This window comes from Pseudophryne corroboree, chromosome 8, assembly GCF_028390025.1.
Source record: "Pseudophryne corroboree isolate aPseCor3 chromosome 8, aPseCor3.hap2, whole genome shotgun sequence".
NCBI classification, from domain to species: domain Eukaryota; kingdom Metazoa; phylum Chordata; class Amphibia; order Anura; family Myobatrachidae; genus Pseudophryne; species Pseudophryne corroboree.
The window spans coordinates 31,810,531-31,830,184 of NC_086451.1; the positions used below are offsets into that span (position 1 = coordinate 31,810,531).

At 48.3% G+C, this 19,654-nt stretch overlaps 1 protein-coding gene across 2 annotated transcripts in view; it reads right to left on the reverse strand.

The window, feature by feature from the left end:
* TRAF2 (TNF receptor associated factor 2) overlaps positions 1-19,251 on the reverse strand; it is a 102,487-nt gene extending 83,236 nt beyond the window's left edge. The window contains exons 1-2 of one of the 2 annotated variants that reach the window (XM_063936175.1): positions 19,167-19,251; positions 5,140-5,210 (exon numbers count right to left, since the gene is read on the reverse strand). The gene's annotated coding sequence lies outside the window, so the exon portion shown is untranslated. The remainder of the gene's footprint in view (positions 1-5,139; positions 5,211-19,166) is intronic. The other variant, XM_063936176.1, reaches the window with a different exon arrangement.
* Positions 19,252-19,654: the final 403 nt, after the last annotated feature.

Consider the following 19,654-nt stretch of genomic DNA (forward strand, 5'->3'; position numbering starts at 1 on the left):
TCTCAAGAGAGCTGGGACCACAGTCACAAAGGTTACCATTAGTAACACACTACGTCGTCATGGTTTGAAATCCTGCAGCGCCCGTAAGGTCCCCCTGTTTAAGCCAGCACATGTCCAGGCCCGTCTAAAGTTTGCCAGTGACCATCTGGATGATCCAGATGAGGATTGGGAGAATGTAATGTGGTCAGATGAGAGCAAAATTGAACTTTTTGGTATAAACTCTACTCGCCGTGTTTGGAGGGAGAAGAATGATGAATGGCATCCCAAGCAGACCATACCCACTGTGAAGCACGGGGGTGGAAACATCAGGCTTTGGGGCTGCTTTTCTGCAAAGGGGACAGGACGACTGATCCATATTAAGGAGAGGATGAATGGGGCTATGTATCGTGAGATTTTGGGCAAAAACCTCCTTCCCTCAGTAAGAGCATTGAAGATGGAACGTGGCTGGGTCTTCCAGGATTACAATGACCTCAAACACACCGCCCGGGCAACTAAGGAGTGACTCTGTAAGAAGCATTTCAAGGTCCTGGAGTGGCCTAGCCAGCCTCCGGACCTCAACCCAATAGAAAATCTATGGAGGGAGTTGAAAGTCCGTGTTGCCCGGCGACAGCCCCAAAACATGACAGATCTAGAGAAGATCTGCATGGAAGAGTGGGCCAAAATACCTGCTACAGTGTGTGCAAACCTGGTCAAGAACCACAGGAAACGTTTGACCTCTGTAATTGCCAACCGAGGTTATATTACAAAGTATTGAGTTAAACTTTTTGACTGTCCAAATATAAATTTTTCGCAAGAATATACAAATAAATTGTTTAAAAATCATACAATGTGATTTCCAGATTCTGTCTCTCACAGTTGAAGTCTATGATGGAAATTACAGACCGCTCATCTTTTTAAGTGGGTCAACTTGCACAATCGATGGCTGACCAAATACGTTTTTGCCCCACTGTGTGTACAATAAATACATATATATTGCGTCTTCTCCATCATGCATCACTCCGGGTTCGGCCTGGTATAGATCGACTTGCTAGTCCAATAAAGTTATGTGCCGGATGTAGGTTGGAGTCTCTGTCTGTGATATCAAAAGCAGCAGGAGTGATACACTACATTTTATCAATTCCATTTTCTAGAATGGATTTCCTTTGTGCACGAAAAGCGATTGAGTTGGAGAGATGTGCCGGACTCGTTCTTCCGTCGATGCCTATTCGCTTCCTTATGTAAATTCAGGTATCTGTCCGTATATGCCGAAGATCTGTGCGTCTGCCACTGGGGATTTCCCCTGCAGACCAGTGGGCCAATCTGACCCTGGCCTCACCTCTGTCCGCCCGCTGCAATCTAGTGAGGGATTGGGCCTACACACCCACAACAATCCCATGAGACAGGACAGTTCCATGTGATCACGTGTTCGACGCCCAGGAAGTGCGGCCCGTCAAGGGACAATTCAATCCATATGCACTAGCGTTCTCCGCCTGTGGGCCCGACCCAACGCCCGAGAAGCCGCTGGTTTCTTCCTTCAATGCACGCGCTGAACTCCACTAGCCGCGTCCGCATTTCCACTTCAGTCCGACTTAGAACCCGGGTGTCTGCAAAAGAAGTGGAAGTAAATAGCCCAATTTTATTTTCATGATCAGCAAAGCTGTAGTGGAAAAATCAAGCTCACTGTACACTCATTTAACCTTCATATCTGCAGGCTTCAACTCCTGCGTTTAGTCATCTGTTTCCTAGCTACTGATCTATATGAAGTCTGCTGAACTGTACCCGGTAACACTGCATTTTATATTCATTATAATATATTCAGAACAGTCAAGACATCCAAGGGTCCACGGTGGCGTGGTCAATCATGGTAGTGCGGCCACACCAGCCGACACGGATTTCACACAGCCGCCACAACCACCATCGTTAGTAACGGCACTTGCAGCAGCTCCACAAGAGATCAGTCCGTAACAGACACCCCTTCCCCATGACTCAGAATCTCACGGAGCTAAACATGCACACCCACAAGGGCGGATACATGCATTGCCACCACCCAAGTTCAGAGAGTTCCGGAAAGCTTAGTCTGACTCAGAATAAGATAGATATAAGCAAAGATACATATATTAGCATCTGCGCATGTGCCGTATGCAGAAACTCAGCACTTTAGGGGGTGGGGAAATTCATTCAATTAGCCGCAAGCGACGGCCAGTTGCCTTTGTAATGGCATGGAAACACAGGCAACGGGGCCTTAAGTAAAACCCCTCGTAGCCCAAACTTGCTCCGGACTCGCAGGTTTTTCTGTACGCAGCCCGATGTGGTTGCAGAACTAAAAAAATAAATAAATCTGGTGTTACCGTAAGCAGGGTATAGCCACACTCACATGGTCTCGCAGACTGTGTCTCACCGAATTGACTCACACATTTCCAGGACTATTTACCATCAATGAGTTCAGTTCATTATATTGGGGGGTATTCAGATGTGGAAGCAGACCAAGAAAGCAAGCAACTGGGCAAAACCATGTTGCATGGGGGGAGTAGCGGCGCAGGTGTAATAAGTGCAGAGAGAGTTATTGTATCTAAATTGTAGTATAATATGAACCCTGGAGAAGGAGTAAAGCGGATTAGCATGTGTGGGCTGCATGCAAAAGCATACAGTATTTGCCCTGCACAGAAACCATATAAATGGATTTCCTCCTCTTGCATTGCAAAATGGTTTGTTAGATACAAACTTACGTGCTTTTCTGCCTTGCTTCCAAATCCGAATTAGGTGCATTGTTTCTATGACGGAGGTGTCACTCCCTGAACTATTTACCATTATCTTGTTCATGCTCATCGTACCACGACTGAAGTGTCACTCCCCGGACTATTTACCATGGTCTTGTTCATGATTATCGTACCACAACTAAGGTGTCACTCCCCGGAATATTTACCATGGTCTTGTTCATGATCATCATACCACGACTGAGGTGTCACTCATCAGAGAATTTGCCATGGTCTTGTTCATGAACATCATACCACAACTGAGGTGTCACTCCCCGGACTATTTGCCATGGTCTTGTTCATGAACATCGTACCACGACTGAGGTGTCACTCCCCGGACTATTTGCCATGGTCTTGTTCATGATCATTGTACCACGACTGAGGTGTCACTCCCCGGACTATTTACAATGGTCTTGTTCATGAGCATCGTACCACGACTGAGGTGTCACTCCCCGGACTATTTACCATGGTCTTGTTCATGAACATCGTACCACGACTGAGGTGTCACTCATCGGAGTATTTACCATGGTCTTGTTCATGAACATCATACCACGACCTAGGTGTCACTCCCCGGACTATTTACAATGGTCTTGTTCATGAGCATCGTACCACGACTGAGGTGTCACTCCCCGGACTATTTACCATGGTCTTGTTCATGAACATCGTACCACGACTGAGGTGTCACTCATCGGAGTATTTACCATGGTCTTGTTCATGAACATCATACCACGACCTAGGTGTCACTCCCCGGACTATTTACAATGGTCTTGTTCATGAGCATCGTACTACGACTGAGGTGTCACTCCCCCGGACTATTTACCATGGTCTTGTTCATGAACATCGTACCACGACTGAGGTGTCACTCATCGGAGTATTTACCATGGTCTTGTTCATGAACATCATACCACGACCTAGGTGTCACTCCCCGGACTATTTACCATGGTCTTGTTCATGAACATCGTACCACGACTGAGGTTACACTCCCCGGACTATTTACCATGGTCTTGTTCATGAACATCATACCACGACCTATGTGTCACTCCCCGGACTATTTACCATGGTCTTGTTCATGATCATCGTACCACAACTGAGGTGTCACTCCCCGGACTATTTACTAGTGATGAGCGGATTCGGTTTTACTCGGTTTTACTCGGTTCTCAAAACCGAATCTTATTGGCTCACTGATGTCACGTGTTTTGGATAGCCAATAAGATTCGGTTTTGAGAACCGAGTAAAACCGAGTAAAACCGAATCCGCTCATCACTACTATTTACCATGGTCTTGTTCATGAGCATCGTACCACGACTGAGGTGTCACTCCCCGGACCACTTACCATAAACTGGATTGCAGCTGCCCATCCACGACTGGCTGCTTACCACTTTGTGGTGAGGTGTAACTTCCAGCACTGCTCACCCCTCGCTGGGTGCCTATACACTTTAGGTACTTGACGCCTTACACAACTGTCTACTTCCAGCTGGCCAATAAATGACTACTTACCATGCTCTGTCTGGCCAATTATTTTCCAGGTACAGAATTTCCCACAGGAGAGCAGAGTATTTTAGGCCAGATTATGAACGCTCTAAGCATTACCCTATCGACTGCATAAACCGTTTCTACTGTGGAACAGCAATGATGTCATTTGGAGCCATAACCGGCATTGCTTAGAAGTTGCCTGGAAAGGGAGTTTAAATCTGGCTTCTCTAATACTTATACCACCGGTGACCAAAGATCCAGCATGATACAATCCAACACATGGAAGCCTGGACATAGGAGTCTTGTGGGGGCTGCACTGGTTACAGAAAGCAGGACCCTGTGGGGGGCCACTGTGTCCCTCTATAGTGGCCCTAAGCACACACTGCCATCCAATAAAGGTGCAAAACATACAGTAGGAAACACTTCTGTGCATTTATACTCCATCGTGATGTTATGGCGTGGCTGTATTGCGTACACAGCTGTCGGCCTGGGGTTACCGCTCACCCGTCGCTTTATCCCCGGAAACGTTTGGGGGGGGCAGACACGATAACTAGGTAAGTTCCCTCATATCTTCATTACTAGAAATTTATATTCCTGACAGGGGTGGTCTTCTGTTTGCCGGCGGTCGGGCTCCCGGCGCTCAGTATACCGGCGCCGGGAGCCCGACAGCCGGAATACCGACAATTATTTTCCCTCGTGGGGGTCCACGACCCCCATAGAGGGAGAATAAAATAGTGTGGCGCGCGTAGCGCGCCACCGTGCCCGTAGCGTGGCGAGCGCAGCGAGCCCGCAAGGGGCTCATTTGCGCTCGCCAAGCTGTCGGTAAGCCGGCGGTCGGGGTCCCGGCGCCGGGATGCTGGTCGCCGGGAGCCCGACCGCCGGCCAGCCGTAGTGAACCCCCTGACAGGGCGAGGCAACCATCCAGAACCCGTACCTGAGAGACACTACTTTAGGAAATCCATAGACATAGGGTGACTTTGTTTCTCTTTGTATAAAACACAGAACCTGTAAGACAAAAAAAAAAACATTAAGCTATATAATAGTCAGATTCTGGGAAGACATATGGTCAGACGGTAATTAGCCGAGAGGGCGAATAATACCCAATAACGGAGACAGGATGTGCGGAAATAGAGACTGCACACTTATCACTGGTCCAGCTGCTGACCCATCACATGGCAAATCCTGTTTACCCCTGTAAATAACAATCTGGTTCCTCTGCGTCTACGGTCGCCCAGTCACAGACTAGTATAATCTGAGAACGTGCGCTCACCCACAGCTTGTGCGTCAGTGACAGGAAACCAGATTTTAATCTGAAACGCCACAAAAACTGAAATACAGATTGGATGATATAAAAAGGAGACACTAGTGGTCACATAGACTGTCAGATCCAGAAGCAATTTTACACAAGCCATTCAATATTTTAGGGCTAGTGGTTCTGTAAGTTACTTATTCCGTTGCGCTTCACAATTGGGAACAAAATAAAACAAGATTATAACAGACAGACAGTGTCTTCCACTGCAGCAGCTGCGAGTGTGTGAGGCGTGTGTGCGATTCCCCCCCCCCACGGAGTCAGCTGCTGGAAGAACTACATCTCCCAGCATCCACCTCCCCTTCCAGCAGCCCACTCCCGAGTACACATAAGGAGGGGAGATCACCAGAGAGGCGAGCATCTTTATTATGTTTTCACGCGTCGTGGAGTTTTCAGACCATTTTTATTAAATTGGATAGCTGCAGTTATCAGGAAGGTGCGTACCCGCGGTAATCCACACTGGACACAAGGTCCGCAAAGTGTTTTACCTCACGCCCATCTGAATTCTGCCCCAACAGTCCAGGTTTTAGGGCTCTCCAGGTTTGAGCACAGATGGCATAATTAAAATAACTGAGGTACCAATTAAGTCAGCTATGCTCAAGTAGGGCTATCCTAAAAACCTGGACTGTTAAGTGTGCCTTGAGGACGGCAATTGGGACCCCCCTGCCCTATATGGAAATAAGAATTGATATACAAGGACCATCTTACCATTTCCCACCAATTCCAGAGACTTTCTGAACTGGGCTCTAGGTGCGGAGCACAGACGGGTGGATGCACAGCTGCATGTTGCTGCAGAATCTCACAGTATCTAGCACTGCGCCTGCTCCGGAGCAGGGCATATACGCAATAACAGGTGATTCCGTAACGACGCACGCAACTCCGTTTCCTTTCCACGTGCAGCTGCATCTGGGTGGCAATGGATTCTTCTTGTACTAGAATACATTGGGGAATAGGGGGCTATGCAGAGATTAATCTCTTACACCGTGGATAGGCCTGGTGCATAACACCAGCATCAAACCAAGTGTACGGATATTTACAGTGCGGTCATGTAGATGCGCACAACTCAGCATGCAGGCAGATATGGACATTTAAACGAACTACAGTCCTGCATGAACCCGAGACTTGTTAGCTCACATCCATGAGCTGTCCATGCAGAGGTCACCGTTTTATTGCTCCTAAGACGCAGCATCAAATCAAACCACCCACTATCGGAAGACGTCTGGCACCCATGGTGCCGCACAAGCCACTCAGGAATCTCTGTCCTACAACGGGGAACCGTGACCTCTTCCCACCCCCTAAACGGCGTCGATGTGCCTCCTTTTTCACAAAACGGAGGCCGTCACCGCCCACTCCCTGACCCCGAAACAGCATCAGACTGTCAATCAAAGACAGTCTGATGCCGGGCTGCGTCCTATGCAACCGCACCTGAATGACCCCCAATAAGGGTCCATTACCACCTACGCCACATGTAGAACTTAAGACAAAAAGGGTGAGACACAGAGACAGGTAGTTTTGATCAAAGCATGGGCGTTGCAGTGGACTAGACAGTACCTGTCCTTACACGAGTAACCCTGCACGGTGAGTGTGCGCCTGTTACATGTCACTGCTGAGTGATGGCGGCATTCTTACCCTTCCGCCTGTAAATAATGCCTTATGTTTTCCTGCCTGCTATTCTGCCAGCCTGAAATTGGATATTTGCCTTTGAATGTGAATTAAACCTTTTTGTCAGACGTGAGCTTCTCTTTATATCTAAGTGAGCGTCGAAGCTTCATACCGACATTTTCATGTTAGTGTATAGAAAGGAGGATTTAACAACGAGTGATAAGCAATTTATCACTCTTTTCTAATGGTAAAAAGTGCTTAAGCCCCTCTCCGGTATCCAATATGGTAGATACTGTACCGCAGTTGATCTAATTGTACTGAGCGGCGCTCGGCTGCTTTCTCCTGCCCGAGTCTTACCGCTCGCTTTGAAGGTTCAAACTCGCCGGGTAAACCTGGGGTCCAGCTGCGCAGTTGTCGGGATTCCGGCTGTCTGTTTATGGGCGGGATTCCAGCGTCGATCTACTGAATGGTGGGATCCCGACAACCGGTAAACCGACTGCACCCCATTTAAAGGTATAGGTGCCGACGGGTTCAGTATGAAAAGCCAGCGGTTGGGATGCCGGCATTTAGTATCCAAACGCAATGCCGACAATGGTTCGGAGCGTACCCTATCCCCCACTCTCTGAAGCCTAACCCTACCCCCCCCCCCCTCCCTCACGCTAAGCCTGCGGCGGCAGTGCATACTTACCTTCGGTATCCACCCTTACGAGATATCGGCGTCGGGATCCTGATCTCCTCGACGTCGGTATTCTGGCGGTATTACGGCTGCCGGGATCCCGAACGCATACCGTGCCAACACAGTTACATTGCTTTAACTAACATTACTGACACTTCGGTATAGGATGCCGATATTGTGACCGTTGGTAAAACATACCGATTCCGTTTCATTGTGTTACAGATACAGATTTGCAATGGTAATAAGCACTGACAGCTGTACAAGTAATGGATAATTACCACTTACTGTACGCTCTGTACATAAGGGAGGCGCTGATTTCATGCAGAATACACACCGTGTATTCGTGGTGCTACAGAATTAAACCATATTGCTGAAATACCGCAGCCGTCTCTCCTAGGATTATCAGGAAGTACCTTCAGAAAGAGGTCCGGTTTGGAAGGCATGGCTGCTCACCCCTTCACCGTGTGGAGATTGGCTGGGTTGCGTTCTATTCGATCTTTGGTTTCGACAGACCACTAACCTTCTCTGAGGTCCTATGATCAGCCCATACACCTTAGCATTCATACAAATGCGATTTGATGTAGCCCATGTCCTTACGCACTTTACAATAGCGGATTGGAACAATTCTCTAGACCAGTGGTTCTCAAACTCGGTCCTCAGGACCCCACACGGTTCATGTTTTCCATGTCACCCAGCAGCTGCACTGTGTATGACCAACTGCCACATTTTAAAAATCTACAGGTGACCTGCAAAACATGAACCGTGTGGGGTCCTGGGGACCAAGTTTGAGAACCTGTGCTCTAGACAGTCTTTTATCTTACCCGGTCCCACATCACAAAGCCATTTCTTCCCACTACACTTTCCTGAGGAAAATCTTGGACCATGCTACAGTTACGGGAGGCATGTCTAAGTGGTTAAGTAATTTCCCTAGACTAACGATACCCATACTGGAAATAGCCCTATTGTTTTTGCGCAAAGTTTTACCGGCCAGTATATATACAGAATTATTTTTAAATGTATATCACAATACGTATTTGTCCCCTTTGCGACGTTTCCACATGGGAACCTCAGAATCTCATTCTTGCCCGAAATGCCATCAATGTGAAGCCGATACTTACCACTGTTTATGGGCCTGCTCAATTATTCAATATTTTTGGCATCTCGTTAGGCGATATGCTGAAGCTAAATTAATAACCTACGTTCCGTTCACGCCAGAATGGGCAATTCTGGTCATTATTGATCCGAATCTTAGGATGTCATTGGAATGCAAAAAATTGCTTGTAGCCCTTAGCGCAGCAGGGAAAAAGACAATTCTCCAGGGATGGATGGACAATGCACCTCCGCAGATAATAAATTTTGGATAAAAATAAAGGTATCTGTTCCGGATGGATTGGGTGGAGGCAATAGTGAACAAGGGCAAACAGGTGGATCGTTTTTTTACGCTATGGTAATCGTACATTTCCACCCTTCCTCTTACCACACTACAACAAATACATATATAGCCTGATAAACACTACGTGGTATCTAACTAGGGCCCTCATTCCGAGTTGATCGCTAGCTGCTTTCGTTCGCAGCGCAGCGATTAGGTATAAAAAATGGCAATTCTGCGCATGCATATGGGGTGCAGTGCACACGCGCTTCGTACTCTCACAAAAGCAATTGCAGTTTCACACAAGGTCGAGCGACGCTTTTCAGGCGCACTGCTGACCGCAGTGTGATTGACAGGAAGGGGGTGTTTCTGGGAGGTAACTGACTGTTTTCGAGGAGTGTGTGAAAAAACGCAGGCGTGCCACATAAAAATGTAGAAGTGGCTGGGGAAATGTAGTCGTGGCTGGCCGAACGCAGGGCGTGTTCGTGACGTCAAAACAGGAACTAAATAGTCTGAAGTGATCGCAAGCTAGGAGTAGGTCTCTAGCTACTCTGAAACGGCACAATCTTTTTTTGTAGCCACGCTACGATCCTTTCGTTCACACTACTGCTAAGCTAAGATACACTCCCAGAGGGCGGCGGCTTAGCATTTGCACGGCTGCTAAAAGCAGCTAGCGAGCGAACAACTCGGAATGAGGGCCTAGGTTAGCAGCACAGGATCCACCTGTTTCCCTGTGTTAATGCCGAAGGTCTGTTGGTGGCTCCCTTCAAGGCTGATATGATAACTTTGAGGATTTGACGTTACCTTGGTAGATCAAATTGACCCACTTAACGCACTACGATCAACCGTGGTTACTGCTCTGTTTACTTTAACATATGTTAAGATACATGATGTCTAGTTTATCTAAAACGAATGACAATTGTTATTGATGTGTCACTATTTTTTAACATGTGATGACTCAAAGAAAATTTATAAAAAAAGAAGAAAAAAGAAGAAGAGGTCCGGTTGCTCCCAGTATAGGTGTTCTGGATTTGTAGCTGTGGACAGTGCAGTCCTGGTGGTGGGGGGGAACCAGTCCGCGGAGTCCTGACATCACCGTGTATAATGGTTCTGTCATTAAACATTAACTCTCCATTATCCAATCCGTCCATCTGTAACACTAACCGGTACCAGTCTCTGCCTTGTGACGCCATGCCATGTCCTCCTGGCTGCAGCCTGGTTATATCAGCTACTGCTGCATCCAGCAAACAAAGCCTTGTAGACTAGGTAACCGACAATGACGGAGGACGAGAGCTGGTCACTGTAGGTCTCTGAGCAACCACACTCAGCTGTATTAGATCACAGGAGGCCTGGGCTCTGATACTTCTAGAGCAGGGGGTATCAAACGTGCACCCTGTGGAGGTGGCAGGTCTGGAGCGGGCGGAGTGGTCAGCGCTATAAGTCAGTGGGTCCAAACTCCAACCCGCATGTAACCCCCCAACCAGGTCACGTTTTGTGGATCTCTTTCATTTTATGCATGGGTGAGTTCATCTATTCTGCTGGTCAGTAATTATTCCACCTGCTTCCACAGAGAGAAATCCAGAAAACATGGCATGTTGCATTACAATTCCTGGCGTGTATTCCTGTCGGTCTTGAGGGCTGCAGTTGGGAACTACCGCTGTAAGGGGTTTAAAAGCAGCTCACAAGGAATTACAAGGAGCCATGAAGTCAGCGCCACCCAGAAGCCCTAATCAGAGCAATCCTGGCCTCCAGACGTTGCTTAGGGGGACCAAGGAAACAAAATGTTCTTGTATCAAACAGTGCAGATAATAACGATGACTTGTCACGTCTGCCGTCCTTCTAGCCAAGGTACAGTATATATGTAACAGCGGACGAAGCAGTCAGCCAGCCCAATATTAAAAACGGAGGTCCCACGGGAACCTCTAATACCATCTGACCATCTTCTCTTAATGGTACCATACTTCCCTATAGCAGCTTCTGCACTTACATACGGTTATATTAATGATCCTGGGACCCCAGAAGGGGAGCCAATTAGATGTCGCCATCACCTGGTAAATGCAGGTATAATTTAGGGGGATTTCCTGTCTGCTGAGGAAGTGGGTGACTGGGTGGAAGTAGACTAGCTGCTAAGGAAGTGTGTGACTGGGTGGAAGTAGACTAGCCGCTGAGGAAGGGGGTGACTGGGTGGACGTAGACTAGCCGCTGAGGAAGGGGGTGACTGGGTGGAAGTAGACTAGCCGCTGAGGAAGTGGGGTGACTGGATGGAAGTAGACTAGCCGCTGAGGAAGGGGGTGACTGGATGGAAGTAGACTAGCCGCTGAGGAAGGGGGTGACTGGGTGGAAGTAGAGTAGCCGCTGAGGAAGGGGGTGACTGGGTGGAAGTAGACTAGCCGCTGAGGAAGGGGGTGACTGGGTGGAAGTAGACTAGCCGCTGAGGAAGGGGGTGACTGGGTGGAAGTAGACTAGCCGCTGAGGAAGGGGGTGACTGGGTGGAAGTAGACTAGCTGACAGCACTAGCCGACATTAGGGTCATAGACTCTGCAGACCTGGAAATAACCTGGAATGACCTTTGCAGACTTCAAGCTGTGCTTCTTGTGGGGATGTTCTTTCCCCCAGAGTACAGTAACATGTGATGTAGTAATATCAGTGTCTAAGTTCAGTGGTTGTGTTACTTTGTGTGGGTGAGAATGTTTCCTAGAGATAATAAATTAACCCCTTATCCCCTGGTTTTTTTCCTACTTTTATGGTTGTTTTAGTACTTGTATATTGGCATATGCTTAAAGTGTCATGAATATTTTGGTTACAAGGGTTCGGTATTTAATACCAGCGCTCGGGATGCCGGCGGTCACATGACCGACACCAGGATCCCGACTGCGGATGGGTCAAGTATTTTTACTTCCCCCCCCCCCCCCCCCCCCCCCCCGACCCCACCCTAGCCCTCTGGGGGTGTCGGCTATTACTAACCCTCCGGGGGGGTGGCTGTTATGGCTAACTCTCAGGGGGTGTCGGCTATGGTTAACCACTCCCCTAGTGCCCCCCCCTAACTCTAACAAAGATACACACCTTCTGGATCCCGGCTTTCAGTGTTGCCGTGCTAACCCCCACAGTGACCCCGATACTTACATTTGGGATTCCATCGTTTGTCACCTGACCAGCGGCAACCCAACTGCCGGGATTCTAGCCGTATCCGCGACAGACATAGGGAATTACATGAACGTCCAATGCACATTGGGGTGTACAACTTACAGTAGATACAAGTATACACAGTCCAGCGAGAACGGGATATCCAGTGGGAAAAAATTGTTATTCCCAATCTCACCACAGTTATTTTATTTCTTGTAACGGTGACCTTGATCCGAGAGAGACAACCAGACGCCATTAAACAGCCGGAGAGCTAGCACAATGCACCACACTAATATGTTGGGAACAAGGTGTACTCGTCTTACTAGTTTACACATAACAAGTAGATTGTTCTGAGGCTTATTCTGGATTTATGTATAAAGAAAAGCGGAAGAAACTGGAAATGTGGAACCATCAGGCAACATTCCTGCCATAGACTGTGCCATAATACAGATCATCTTTGTGTCTGTACGTTGTGTTAATAAACATATATATTTGGTGGAAGATTAACTTTAAATACCCACGGACTAGACACAGACAGATAGGGGCGTCCATTAGATAACTCTAGTTTAAAGTAAAAATCGGAACAGTAATGTCTCATACGTCGGTCGTGCTACACTCAGAGCTGGCCCTAGGCATAGGCAAACTAGGCAAATGCCTAGGGCATCATATTGGTTAGGGCCGGCTCTGGCTACACTGAAGCATTCATTCTGGCTACGACACAATGCGTTTCTCCATTGCTGGGAGGTATTAGGGCTTGCTAGTAACCGGTAAGAAACAGGGCGAGTAGTTTGGATGCACACCCCATAGTTACGAGCCACTTCTAAAATACCAAAGTGTAACTTCAACCGACTAATGTTGACCCAGAGATCAAAGGCGGTGTTGCAAGGTCCTAGGCTTCCACGTGATCCATCACACACTGAGCCTAATTCAGACCTGACTGCAGCAGCAAATTTGTTAGCTAATGGGCAAAACCATGTGCACTGCAGGTGGGGCAGATGTAACATGTGCAGAGAGAGTTAGATTTGGGTGGGTTATATTGTTTCTGTGCAGGGTAAATACTGGCTGCTTTATTTTTACACTGCAATTTAGATTTCAGTTTGAACACACCCCACCCAAATCTAACTCTCTCTGCACATGTTACATCTGCCCCCCCTGCAGTGCAGCATGGTTTTGCCCATTAGCTCACAAATTTGCTTCTGCGATCAGGTCTGAATTAGGCCCACTGTTCCCACATAGGCACCTGTCACTGGGTTCTGGTTCCTAACTAGCATTTCTTACATGCAGCGTCTGAACCCATTGGCAATGCTTTGCATTCATGCTCTCGGTCGGTAGCTTTAGGACACATCCGCAATGAAATCTGCCGACTCAGGTAACCTGAAACCACAGCTGCGTCCTTATGTCGCATAATCTCATTTACTTACTACCTCTTCCTCTGGAGAAGGAGAAGCAGTGTAATAACCATTTATGGTTACAGCAGTTCCTAAAACACGCTAAATACTGTATAGGGGTGTGGAAGAGGCTGATTATACTACAGGACGATGCTTGGAAATCGCACGCAGCTCATCTAAACTAATATTCCTGCTACCATTTTTTTCTTTGGGGATAGTGTATGAGTGTGTGTGTGTGTGTCGACAGATCAAATTGCTTCAGATCAGATTGCTAAAAATAACCAGCTTGGCCAATCAAATTGTCAGACTTAATTGGGTCTTCCTTCGCTGTAATATTCCTACTGGCCATTGCTCAGGCTTGCAGACGCTACACAGGAAATACAGGTATTTTGGGGCGTAGTAGCATTACAATGGGTAGAGTTAGCTAAGGAAGGAGTGCAGCTTACAAAAACCACACACCCATAGAAAAATCAGTATCAGCAATACCATTTGTCACGGCCAAGATAAACGTTACTACTTACTGCGCGGGAACAGGGGAGCTGATGTAGACTGTAACAGAAGCAGTACCTAGATATTAGCCTGCAAATTACAAAAGAGATGGAACTACTCTGGAATGTGCGTTACATAAAGCGAGAGATGCAGAGACGCAGGCCTGTCTCTTACACAGCAAGGTACAGGCCGAAGCACATTGGGTCTGGTTTTGCCTTTTCCCATAGCACATCTGTGACTACGCACATGCCGGTACAAAGCCCTCCCCCCAAATGTTCATTAGCGCACCCGGATGTGCAAGGAGAGACGCCTACTTTCAGCGTCCGCAGACTGAAATGTGGAATTGCGCCACACCAACGAAACTAGAAGACCGTATAACATCCCCAATTCTCTTGTGCCCCTCTATTGCATGTTACTGGTCGCAAAGCACCGTCCCCCGATGGCCACGGAGGCACTACGCAACCATCACTTAAGCAGGGTACGCACTACGCAAATTGCACCCAGCCCTTACGTAGTGTTCAATCTAGCACCCTGCACCTTTCAAATCCTGTGCAGTTCCTCTTTCCTGCCTGCCTGACGTTACGTACACCCGATACATGGGATCCTGAGTACACATCACATCACTGTTCGGTCCTTCATTACAATACACCAGGTCGCATGCGATACCGCCTGGTTGGTCATGCAGCACGGCCGACGACACATGCGACTGCGGGTACCTACATACACACTGAACGAGTTGTCCGATATGTTGTTTCCGGACAAATCAGAACGACATATGGGGACGTTTTACAACATTGCAAAATCATGACAAGTCGACCTGCACAGAGTAAGATATGATGCATGTCTGACACAGCGATTCTCTGTCCCCTACACACACCACAAGTCCCAGGTGACTGAGCCCTATAAGGAAGGATGGAAAGCCCCTGAAAAGCTCGCACCATTTGCATACAGGACAGGTGCAGTTGTAGCTACAAGCAATACCTTGGGGGTTGGGGGAAAGGGGTAGATCACACCTGTAACACCTTCCAAGGAATGCAACAGACGCTACAACACAATCCCGCAGAACAGGAAGTATTAGGAAACTAACACGTTACAGACAAGCCAGCATTCTCCTGTAATGACACTCAAACCGTTTCAGCTGGATAGCTCTGCACATATCCTGGAAGAATCCGATTTTCTGGTGAAATTCTATTGCTCACAGTGTCCCATTTGCTGAATAGACCGACAGGAATACACGCCAGGAATTGTAATGCAACAAATAATAATTATTATTATACCCTGTTTAACATCCAGCACAGGAATAACAAAGGACAGGAATAATTTCACACTCGCAGGGCTAAGTGCTGCGGTCCAAATCCTGAAGTGCACGGTGTATCCGACACAGTGATCTCACGCAATCCGGTTACCTTCCCAGTAACGCACATTGGGGCAGATGTATTGGAAGCCTGAAGAAGGTATAAAGAAGTGATCAGTGGAAGGTGATAAACGCACCAGCCAATCAGCTCCTAAGTGTCATTTTTCAAATCCGTAATGATTGGCTGGTGTGTTATCTCCTTCCACTTATCACTTCTTTATCCCTTTCTTCAGGCTTAATACATCTGCCCCATTATCTGAACAGACAGCAAGAATAAATCAGCATTTGTGTGCCGTAATGACAGTATGAACATTCCACCTACTCCGCAAGGGAATGCGGCCTTTAAAGGGAAGGGAAATGAGAAGGATGCTTGCAAAGCCCCAAAAAGTGAATATATGGAGGGGGCCTGGAGACTCATCGACGGGGCCCTACTTCCAAATTTCATATGGTGCCTGACTATAAAGAATTCCGCCCCTGCATATACCAGTCTGGAAGTTGTGCACTGGGTTGTGGTCCTGTGTGGGGTCACACCTTGTACCCTCACCAAGCACTGCCGTGTACGGCCATTGTAAGGGCTGCAGGCAGTAAATAAAAAGAAACAAAAAAGTATGAAGAAATTCCTGCAGGAGACAAAGCCACAGAGACCTTTAAATGAGCAGATTCCATCAATAAGAGCGCTCAGTGAGGATGCAACAGACTCGGCAACATCAATTTCCATGTTTTGTCACATTATTGGTACATTGCACATCCTGCAGGCACCCGTCTCTCAGCAAGCTTTGCACAACCCCACAGCTGTCTCCTTCTCTCCGTAGGAAGAGCAGTCTTCTAATGAAAGAAGGCCACATTTAAAAAACAACAAGCACGCCCACAAAAGAGGAGTCTCCGCTGACCTTTTATGGCTGGTATAGGCTACATCTGGGTTAGACGTGTGACTCTCCGTTCCTGCTGCAACTTTTGAAAGAAGCCACGTTTCTGACACATGGCACCTGCTCAGAGTCAGACAAAGAGAGTGTTGCAGACCTCAATACTTAGAATCATTATATTTATATAGCGCCCTTTCTCCAACAGGATTCAAGACGCTCCAAACCCTCTGCAACTTTATTTTAAGTAAAACAAACAACGCACTTAGGGGGTCATTCCAAGTTGTTCGCTCGTTGCAGATTTTCGCTATTCTGCGATATGTTGCTAAATGCGCAAGACACGCAGGGTGCATGCGATTAGTTATTTAACACAAAACTTCAGCTGCGCTTTTCAGTCGCACTGCTGATAGGTGAGTGATTGACAGGACAGGGGCGTTTCTGGGCGGCAACTCAGCGTTTTCCCGGCGTTTGCAAAAAAAACGCAGGCGTGTCAGGCAAAAACGCGGAAGTGGCTGGGGAAACGGGGGAGTGGCTGGCCGAACGCAGGGCGTGTTTGTGACGTCAAACCAGGAACTAAACGGACTGAGCTGATCGCAATTTGTGAGTAGGTCTGGAGCTACTCAGAAACTGCAAGGAATTATTTAGTAGCAATTATGCTAATCTTTCATTCGCTATTCTGCTAAGCTAAGATACACTCCCAGAGGGCGGCGGCCTAGCGTGTGCAATGCTGCTAAAAGCAGCTAGCGAGCGAACAACTCGGAATGACCCCCATAATACACATATACAGCTTGAACCCATTTTCACTGTGTATGTATGATAAGGAACAAGGCAAATGCATTGCGACAGAGGTCAGGAGGGGGGGGCGCATTGCGACAGAGGTCAGGAGGGGGGCCTAACGCATTGCGACAGAGGTCAGGAGGGGGGGGGGGCGCATTGCGACAGATGTCAGGAGGGGGGGGCTAACTCATTGCGACAGAGGTCAGGAGGGGGGGCTAACGCATTGCGACAGAGGTCAGGAGGGGGGGCAAAATAGTGTTAGAGGTTAGAAGGGAAATCATGTTACTACAGAGGTCAAAGGGGAGGGGGGAATATAACTACCACATAGGTCATGGGAGGAAATGTGAGGGTGATAGTATTACTACAGAGGTAAGGGAAGGTAAGTGTTACTGGAAAGGGCTGTGGGTAAGAGAGGCAATGGGTTTCTGAGAGGCCAAATAATATACAGAAACAAAACAGGCTTAGCTCGTTCCCTATGTGGTGTAAACCCTCCATATCCCTTCTGGAAGAACACCACACGTCATGGAGCGCGCACGTGCCTCTGCACACCGGCATGTCTGAATGAATATGGCAGATATGATGTCAAAGCAAAAAGGTTCCCCACTTCCTCTATAAAACTTACACTTCTGCAGTATTATGTAGGTCAAGCTTTAAAACTGTGCTGAGAAGTTAAAAATAAAAATGCACATCAGACAAGCACTGGAGGGCATTCCTGCTGCCCAGCACTGGAGGGCGTTCTTGCTGCCCAGCACTGGAGGGCAGCACTGGAGGGCATTCCTGCTGCCCAGCACTACAGACCAGCACTGGAGGGCATTCCTGCTGCCCAGCACTACAGACCAGCACTGGAGGGCATTCCTGCTGCCCAGCACTACAGACCAGCACTGGAGGACATTCCTGCTGCCCAGCAATACAAAGTACAGACCAGCACTGGAGGACATTCCTGCTGCCCAGCAATACAAAGTACAGACAAGCACTGGAGGACATTCCTGCTGGCCAGCACTACAGACCAGAACTACAGACCAGCACTGGAGGGCATTCCTGCTGCCCAGCACCACAGACCAGCACTGGAGGGCATTCCTGCTGCCCAGCACCACAGACCAGCACTGGAGGGCATTCCTGCTGCCCAGCACTACAGACCAGCACTGGAGGACATTCCTGATGCCCAGCAATACAAAGTACAGACAAGCACTGGAGGACATTCCTGCTGCCCAGCACTACAGACCAGCACTGGAGGACATTCCTGCTGCCCAGCAGTACAGAGTACAGACCAGCACTGGAGGACATTCCTGCTGCCCAGCAGTACAGAGTACATACCAGCACTGGAGGGTATTCATGCTGCTCTGCAGTACAAAGTACAGACGGGGGTATTCCTGTTGCCCAGCATTACAAAGTACAGACCAGCACTGGAGGGTATTCCTGCTGCCCAGAGAACCTGACCCAGACAAAAAAAACAGCCTTTAATAATGACAATATGCCGCAGCACATTCACCCCTAGCACCACACATGTGCATGCAGACCAAGATTGCTTTAATGGAAACAGTTGAAACCATCCTGTAATCACCTGCACCGTAACAAGAGCCTATGTAATTGCTGCATACAGTGTTCCCATACAAGGTGACCTGTCTGTTACTCCCAATCAGGGGTCCTACAGGGTATAGCTCCCCCCACCAAGTACCCCTATCAGTGCTGCATGCCTTAAATGCACATTGCTACTCCCTATGTCCTATCTTCTGGGTCAGGGGTCCTACAGGCTATAGCTCACCGCATACAGGCAGCATAGCTCCCCGCCTAAATAGTACATCTCCCCCCAGCAAGTGCCCTGTGCTACATCCCTATCAGTGCTGCATGCCGTACCAGTGCACACTGCTGCTCCCCATGTCCCATCTCCCGGGTCAGGGGAACGCAGTACATAACAGGCCCAGAGCCTGCAGCAGTATCCTCCTCCCCCGGGATCCCCCTCACTGCCACTCCGAGGCTCCCGGGCCTCCTACCCATGTACGTCATGTGGACTCACCGCCCGGGTCTGTCTTCCCTCAGCCGGATGCAGTGTGTCTCGGTGACTTCGCAGCGTTATTACACATCCCCATATACAGGACAGAGCAGCCAGTGCTATAGGAGGAGCTGTGCAGTGAGGTGGGTGGGCCAAACGGCGGCCGGGCCCAGTAGTTATATGACTGGGTGTTGTGAGAGAAATGCCCCCCTCAGGGCAGCTGCCCCAAGCTGTGGTAAGTGTGTGTGTGTCTATCTACTGACAGACTGCACAGTGCTGATGTGCTAATACTAGCTGTGCTTTGCAAGTAAAATACACACTGTGCCGACACATCTGCCGACACAGCATACACACAATCAGCCACTCGATATATATGGCTGAGGTATAGAGGATCTACGTAACATAGACAGTCAGTAGGTGGACCCCATGTGGTCGACATGCATGATTAGGTCGAAAGGTCAACATGGAAATGGTAGACACACATTTTTTTTATTTTAGGGTGTCATTTTGTT